Below are 8,472 nucleotides of genomic sequence, written 5' to 3'. Positions count from 1 at the left end.
GTCCGTGTCAGCGTGTAATTCCCTGGGGTCTCTAGGTGAGACCTCCGGGGCTACGCTTCAGTGGTCGGGACGTAATCCCATGGCCCCTGTTAGTGGGTGTCCATGGTGGTGCCCCATCCGTATAACTAGGTAAGGATTCAAGGTAAGGTTGCATCCTGACACTCTGAGGAGTTAGTTAGTCTCACCTAGAGCGGACTGACTCCTGTGGTGAGAGTAGCAGGAGGCCTAAAATCCAGTAAGGGCTAACCTTGTGGTGAGGGAGACTTGATTTATCGTAACACTTGAAACACATAGCTCAGGATCGAGCAGCTCAGGGTCGAGCAGAGGTATCCACCACAAGTGCAAGCATCCGCTGAATCCGACCAAGTTATACGTATCCGAATGAGTCGAGTCGAGTCGTAGTGTATTGAATGAAGAGTCACGACATGCTTGATTGCTATATGGATATGGGATTATGATAATGCAATTGACTGCATGATAAGAATGCGTTGGCTCTAGCTTACCCTGTTTGTTGCATGGTTGCCTTGTATGTGGTTCTTCTTTCTTGCGATGATCATCGACTTGGTTGATGGGAGCAGATGGGCGAGATTCTCGTGGTCAGCAAGGGAATGGCGATTCAGCAGCTTATCCATCTGGGCTGGAGTCACTTTATTCATGTTTGCTTTAGGGCTACGGCCCCTGTATTACCTTATGATTTCTTACTCTACACTCTTTGTTAGATTGGTATCTGTTTTATGTCGGCATCGTGGTGTGCCAGGTTGTAGGGGTTGCGTTAAGAACCCCAAGACTACGCTGCTATACTTTATCACGTGACGTTTTCTTTAATTTTGTTTAATAATTAAATGGGACGTTACATTTATGGTATCAGAGCGGTCATTCCTTAGGTCTGTGGACTTGGATGTCCACTTAGCTTTCTCTGTGTATCTTCTGAGTGTTCTTAGTTAAATTCTTGCCTTTATCGAGCCTAACCAAGTGATTTTCTGTGTGCCAGTGGATTATGGCACCTCCTCGCCGAGCTTCTCAGTCATCCCAGGGGGACACACCAGATATCGCCAGAGCCATAGAGGCAATGGTAGCAGCTATGACGCAGCAGAGTGCTGCGATGATGCAGCAGCATGAGGCTTCCATGCAGCGACAGGCGGCGTCGCTTGAGCAGCAGCAGGCAGTGATGCAGCAGATGGAGGCTGCGAGGATAGCTGCCGAGGATGCTCACCGACAGCATATGGAGGCCCTCCGCCAGTTGGAGGAGAACAGGGCGGTTGCCCCTGTGTTTGGTCCTGAACCACGACCTGCAGTTAGGGAGTGGAGTCTGGAGGACTTTCTGAAACACCACCCGACGAAGTTTGACGGGAAGACAAGTCCTGACGCCACAGATCAATGGCTGAAGGATCTGGAGCGCATCTATGATGCGAAGATGTGCCCTGCAGGGAACAGGTTGGCATTCTCTGTGTACATGCTCACGGGAGAGGCGGAGCATTGGTGGAGCAGCACCAGATCCATCTTGGAGGAGAGGGATGAGCCCGTGTCATGGGAGATTTTCAGGGAGAGATTCCTATCAGAGTACTTTCTTGACAACATCCGGTACGCCAAGGAGGTGGAATTCCTCCAGTTGACCCAGGGAGGGAAGACTGTTACAGAGTATGCTGAGAGGTTCAAACACCTCAGCCGTTTCTACACCCTGCCACTCGATGAGGAGTGGCGATGCAGGAAGTTTGAGAACGGGCTCCGCGACGACATCGGCTTGATGGTGGCACCCTTGTCCATCAAGGACTTTGCTGCTCTGGTAGAGAAGGCCAGAGTGATGGAGAAGATGAAGCGTGAGGTGGAAGGTCAGTGTCCACAGCAGCCACAGCCGCCTCAGAGGATCGGTGGACCATCTGTGTCCAGGCCCAGACAGGAGGAGCGGAGGAGACCATATGATAGACCACACCATCAGTCTCAGGGGTCTAGGGGTCTTCCTCCTCAGCAGGGTCGAGTGCAGTGTTACACATGTGGAGGACCCCACCCGAGGCATGCGTGTCCACGTAGGGAGGGTTACCGTCGGTGCAACAATTGTGGCAAGGAAGGCCACTTTGGGAGAGATTGTCCCAACCTTGCCAGGGCAGCGACACGCCCTCCAGTCCAGACTCCCCATCAGCATCAGGGGAGAGACAGAGGCAACAGGCCTCAGGCGACGGGCAGAGTCTATGCCATGACCGGAGCTGAGGCTGCAGGTTCAGGTAACCTTGTTATGGGTTATTGTGTGATTTCTGGGATGAGATGTTGCGTGTTGTATGATTCTGGAGCGACACACTCTTTTGTGTCTTTTGCTTGTGTGGAACGGTTGGGTTTGCCGGTGCGCGAGCTGCAGTGTGAGCTTGCAGTGTCTACTCCGGCGTCGGGTTTGGTCAGGACGTCGTCCTTGTGTGCTAGGCTTCCAGTGGAGGTAGAGGGGCGCAGGTACAGGGTGAACTTAATCTGCCTACCTCTACAGGAGTTGGAGGTGATCTTAGGGATGGATTGGCTCTCTGCCAATCGCATTCTGATAGATTGTCGGGAGAAGAAGTTGTTGTTTCCCGACTCAGAGAAACATGAGTTGTTATCCTCCCAGGGTGTTATGAGGGAACTACAGGACGGTGCGCAGTGCTACATGATCTTCACGCACATGGAGGTGGAGAGAGGAGAGACGACGTCTGTGATACCAGTCGTCCAGGACTTTGTGGATGTGTTTCCGAAGGAGGTACCAGGGTTGCCTCCCAGTAGAGAGGTGGAGTTCTCTATTGATCTAGTCCCAGGAACAGGCCCGGTCTCGATGGCCCCATATCGCATGGCTCCGGCAGAGTTGGTAGAGCTCAAGAAACAGATAGAAGATCTGATGGAGAAACGGTTCATACAGCCCAGTACTTCGCCTTGGGGAGCACCAGTGTTGTTGGTAAAGAAGAAGGACGGGAGTTCGCGTCTGTGTGTGGACTACAGGCAGCTGAACAAGATGACGATCAAGAATAAGTATCCGCTCCTGAGAATTGATGACTTGATGGATCAGCTGCATGGTTCATCAGTGTTCTCGAAGATAGATCTGCGATTGGGTTATCATCAGATTTTGGTAAAGGCAGATGATGTACAGAAGACAGCCTTCAGGTCGAGGTATGGCCACTATGAGTACGTGGTTATGCCGTTTGGCGTGACCAACGCTCCAGTAGTGTTCATGGACTACATGAACAGGATCTTTCGACCCTTCCTAGATAAGTTTGTAGTGGTCTTCATAGACGACATCCTTATCTACTCCCGGACTCCGGAGGAGCATGCAGAACACCTGAGGTTGGTGCTTGGTGTTTTGAGAGAGAAACAATTGTATGCCAAGTTATCCAAGTGCGAGTTCTGGATGGATGAAGTTCAGTTCTTAGGACATGTGATATCAGCCCAAGGGATTGCAGTGGACCCGGCAAAGGTCGAGGCAGTAGTGAAGTGGGAAAGTCCTAAATCAGCCACAGAGGTCAGGAGCTTTGTGGGGTTAGCGGGCTACTATAGGAGATTCATAGAGGGATTCTCCAAGATAGTGGCGCTTCTGACTTTGCTTACCCGGAAAGACCAACCCTTCACTTGGACGGACAAGTGTGAGGAGAGCTTTCAAGAGTTAAAGAGGAGATTGACGAGTGCCCCTATATTGGTAATTCCGGATGTGGGGAAACCGTTTGAAGTCTACTGCGACGCGTCTCGTCTTGGACTTGGCTGTGTTTTGATGCAAGAAAAGAAGGCAGTGGCGTATGCTTCGAGGCAGCTTAAGATACATGAGCGTAACTATCCCACTCATGACTTGGAATTGGCGGCTATAGTCTTTGCCTTGAAGATCTGGAGGCACTATCTGTATGGTGCTCAGTTTCGGGTGCTCAGCGACCACAAGAGCTTAAAGTACTTGTTTGATCAGAAGGAGTTGAACATGAGGCACAGGAGGTGGATGAAATTCCTGAATGACTATGACTTCGAGCTTCTATATCATCCGGGGAAGGCAAATGTAGTAGCAGATGCTCTGAGTAGGAAGACGGTACACACAGCACATCTCATGATAAAAGAGGTAGAACTACTAGAGAAATTTAGAGACATGAGGATACAGGTGGAGTTGGGGTCCGAGTCCATTAGGTGTAGTACCCTTACTATATCTAGTGACTTCTTGGGCTCAATCAGAGAGAGGCAGTTGTTGGATGCTGGTCTGAACAGGGTTAGGGAACAACTTGGATCAGAGGAAGCCAGAGACTTTGCCGTGAGTGATGATGGCATACTGAGGTTTCGAGGCAGAGTATGTATACCTAATGATGTCGAGGTGAGGAAGTTGATCCTTGAGAAAGGACACAAGAGTCGTCTTAGCTTGCATCCTGGCATGACTAAGATGTACCAAGACCTCAAGGAAACTTTCTGGTGGCAGGGGATGAAGAAGGATGTGGCTTAGTTTGTATCCGCCTGTCTGACGTGTCAGAAAGCGAAGGTGGAGCATCAAAGACCCGGTGGCGTTCTACAGTCGTTGGAGGTACCAGTGTGGAAATGGGACAGCATCTCCATGGACTTCGTGACTCATCTTCCACGGACTTTTAGGGGACATGACACTATCTGGGTGATAGTAGATCGACTGACCAAAAGTGCACACTTTTTGGCGATGAACTTGAGAATGTCTATGGCCAAGCTAGCCTAGTTGTACATTAAGGAGATAGTAAGACTTCACGGAGTGCCCTCGAGCATAGTTTCCGACAGAGATCCGCGGTTCACGTCCCGGTTTTGGCAGACGTTACAGAGTGCTATGGGTAGCAAGCTCACCATGAGTTCAGCGTATCACCCTCAGACCGATGGCCAGTCTGAGAGGACGATCCAGTCGTTAGAGGATTTGTTGAGGACTTGCATATTGGATCATCTGGGGGCTTGGGATGAGGTGTTGCCCTTGATCGAGTTTACCTACAACAACAATTTTCATGCGAGCATTGGCATGGCGCCATACGAGGCTCTTTACGACAGGAGGTGTAGGACTCCTCTTTGTTGGTATCAGGATGGAGAGGCCGTGTTGGTTGGACCTGAGTTGTTAGAGCAGACCACCGAGAAGGTGAGGATGGTGAGAGACAGGATGTTGGCTTCGCAGAGTAGGCAGAAGGCCTATGCGGATCGTAGAAGGAGGCCTTTGGAGTTTGCAGCGGGAGATCATGTGTTCTTGAGGGTGACCCGAACCACAGGAGTGGGAAGGGCTCTCCGCTCAAGGAAGCTTTCGCCTAAATTCCTTGGCCCATATCAGATCACGAGGAGGATTGGACCGGTAGCCTACGAGATAGCTTTACCCCCGCAATTGGCGAACCTTCATCCAGTGTTTCACGTGTCACAACTGAGGAAGTATGTATTCGATCCGGCCCACGTGTTGGAAGCTGAGGATATACAGAAGAGAGGATCTCACAGTGGAAGTACCACCCATAGCTCTTGAGGATACTAAGGTTGAGGAACGCCGTAGAAAGACCGTTAATCTTGTCAAAGTCATCTGGGATCGGAGGACGGGTGACTCGACTTGGGAGTTAGAGGAGGACATGAGAAAATCACATCCACATCTGTTTACCTGGTGAGTCTTTCATTTTCGAGGACGAAAATTTTTGTTCCTGGAGGGAATGTAAGGCCCATTTAAAATCTGTTAACTTTTCTGCCCTAGAGTTAGTGGGCCTAAGGCCGGCCCAACGTATAAGGTCCTAAGGTCTGCCCTAATTCCACTCTCACTCTCACTCTCACTCTCACAGAAACGCAGCAGCCGTCACCTTTCCCTTCCACGCTAGAGCTCTGCTAGGGTTTGGGGACCACCGTGAGCACGCCAATTCGAACCCGTTTCCCCTTCTTACGTAAGTACTCCTTCCGTTAGTGTCTGTTTTCCCCACTGTTACTCTAGTAACTAATGTTTTCGCTGTTGGTCATGGTTTCCAGCTCTGGGAGTCACCTCTTGAGGACTGTGTTCCGCTGTTTAGGGTCAAGCTCGTGTCAAGTCTTTTGCTAGCTTATTCCCAGGTAAGGGAAGCTAGAACCCTCCTGTTGGCTTGGTCTGAGTTGCTGTTTTATGCGGTTGGTGATTTCTTTGTGGTTGCCTGTTAATATGGATGCATGATGCGATGGGATTATTGTTTGTGGTATGTATTCACATCTGTTGCAGGGAAAACAGTGGCGGGCTCTGATAAACTCGCCCAAGCGAGCTAGTCTCGCCTAAGCGAGATTAATAGAGGCTCGCCTAAGCCTTTTCTCCACGAATGGTCGCCCAGGCGACCTGCTGTGGCTTTTGAGCGAGCAGGCAACTCGCCCAGGCGAGAGGGATCTCGCTTAAGCGAGATCCCGCGTTGCCCACACACTTGTTCTTGTGCCCTCGCCTAGGCGGAGGGGGTGGCTCGCCTGAGCAAGACCCCTCAGCCCGAGCGAACTGCTGGGCGAGTCTGTGCTGTATTTGAATGTCTACCAGCCCCTGAATGATCTGTTTTGGTTGAGTATGATTGTATGATGATTGACCTGTATATAACGGAGCATGAAGTATATTCTTGGGTATGATTCATGAATTGTGGATGAATGGGTTGGTATGAGACTTAGCATGTGAAATGAATGTGAGGTTTGAAATTAAAGGAACATGGTATTAACATGAGATGAGACACTAGACCCATGGGATGGGGAGGATCAGAGGTATGGATTCAAAATGCGATGCGTATGAGGAATAAATCTCATGGATGGGTATGGAATTGTAAACATGCTTTTGATGTTCTCCTAATATTGTTTTATGAATGTTGGTCCGTGTCAGCGTGTAATTCCCTGGGGTCTCTAGGTGAGACCTCCGGGGCTACGCTTCAGTGGTCGGGACGTAATCCCATGGCCCCTATTAGTGGGTGTCCATGGTGGTGCCCCATCCGTATAACTAGGTAAGGATTCAAGGTAAGGTTGCATCCTGACACTCTGAGGAGTCAGTTAGTCTCACCTAGAGCGGACTGACTCCTGTGGTGAGAGTAGCAGGAGGCCTGAAATCCAGTAAGGGCTAACCTTGTGGTGAGGGAGACTTGATTTATCGTAACACTTGAAACACATAGCTCAGGATCGAGCAGCTCAGGGTCGAGCAGAGGTATCCACCACAAGTGCAAGCATCCGCTGAATCCGACCAAGTTATACATATCCGGATGAGTCGAGTCGAGTCGTAGTGTATTGAATGAAGAGTCATGACATGCTTGATTGCTATATGGATATGGGATTATGATAATGCAATTGACTGCATGATAAGAATGCGTTGGCTCTACCCTGTTTGTTGTATGGTTGCCTTGTATGTGGTTCTTCTTTCTTGCGATGATCATCGACTTGGTTGATGGGAGCAGATGGGCGAGATTCTCGTGGTCAGCAAGGGAATGGCGATTCAGCAGCTTAGCCATCTGGGCTGGAGTCACTTTATTCATGTTTGCTTTAGGGCTACGGCCCCTGTATTACCTTATGATTTCTTACTCTACACTCTTTGTTAGATTGGTATCTGTTTTATGTCGGCATCGTGGTGTGCCAGGTTGTAGGGGTTGCGTTAAGGACCCCAAGACTACGCTGCTATACTTTATCACGTGACGTTTTCTTTAATTTCGTTTAATAATTAAATGGGACGTTACAATTATTATTATTATAGTTAAATACACATTTTACATTTATTTACTACGAGATCATATCTCAATTACTTGCACCTTTTATTTGTTTTGTTGTTCATTTTATTTTTATATCTATGTAATTATTTGAATTAAAAAATTAGTAACTAAAATTATTAAAATGACAAAATGGACAAATAATTTTTATTATGAATAATTATTACTTGCTCCTTTTATTTGTTTTGTTGTTCATTTTATTTTTATATCTATGTAATTATTTGAATTAAAAAATTAGTAACTAAAATTATTAAAATGACAAAATGGACAAATAATTTTTATTATGAATAATTATTTTAATTTAACAAATAATAATTAAGATGATAAAATTGTATAAACAAAAGAGGACACAACAAATGTATATTTCTTTATATATGTAGTTATTGTATTATTATTATTTTTATCACTACGAGATATTATTATAATGGTATTATTATTATTGTTGTTGTTGTTGTTGTTGTTAATATTATTATTATTATAGTTAGACACACATCTTAAATTAATTTACTACGGGATTGTATTTTAATTACTTTTTATTTTTATTTGTTTTGTTGTTAATGTATATCTTTATATGTAATTATATATTATTATTTAGTGTTAGCATTAATATTAATATTTATAGCATAAATATTTTTATTATTATTATTGGTATCATTATTATTTTTATTATTATTAGTAGTATTCATAATGGTGTTATTATTATAAGTGTGCTTTTTTTAATTATAGAAAACGTTGTTATACTGAATACTTTTGCTAAATAGAGTTTTAATCTTTTAAAATTTTTATAATTTATTTTAATATTATTATTAGTATTTTTAATGGTTAAATAAAT

At 46.4% G+C, this 8,472-nt stretch overlaps 1 long non-coding RNA gene across 1 annotated transcript; it reads left to right on the top strand.

Annotated features, from left to right (window-relative positions):
• The first annotated feature begins 5,725 nt into the window (after nt 1-5,725).
• On the top strand, nt 5,726-7,605 carry LOC146882218 (uncharacterized). Its single transcript, XR_014985201.1, has 3 exons — nt 5,726-5,837; nt 5,920-6,000; nt 7,335-7,605. It is a non-coding gene; the product is annotated as an uncharacterized LOC146882218 (long non-coding RNA).
• The last annotated feature ends 867 nt before the right edge of the window (nt 7,606-8,472 follow it).

This window comes from Vigna unguiculata, chromosome 10 (assembly GCF_037176805.1).
Source record: "Vigna unguiculata cultivar grain cowpea cultivar isolate G323 ecotype 2 chromosome 10, ASM3717680v1, whole genome shotgun sequence".
NCBI lineage: Eukaryota > Viridiplantae > Streptophyta > Magnoliopsida > Fabales > Fabaceae > Vigna > Vigna unguiculata.
This window is presented reverse-complemented; position numbering and strand designations above follow the sequence as displayed.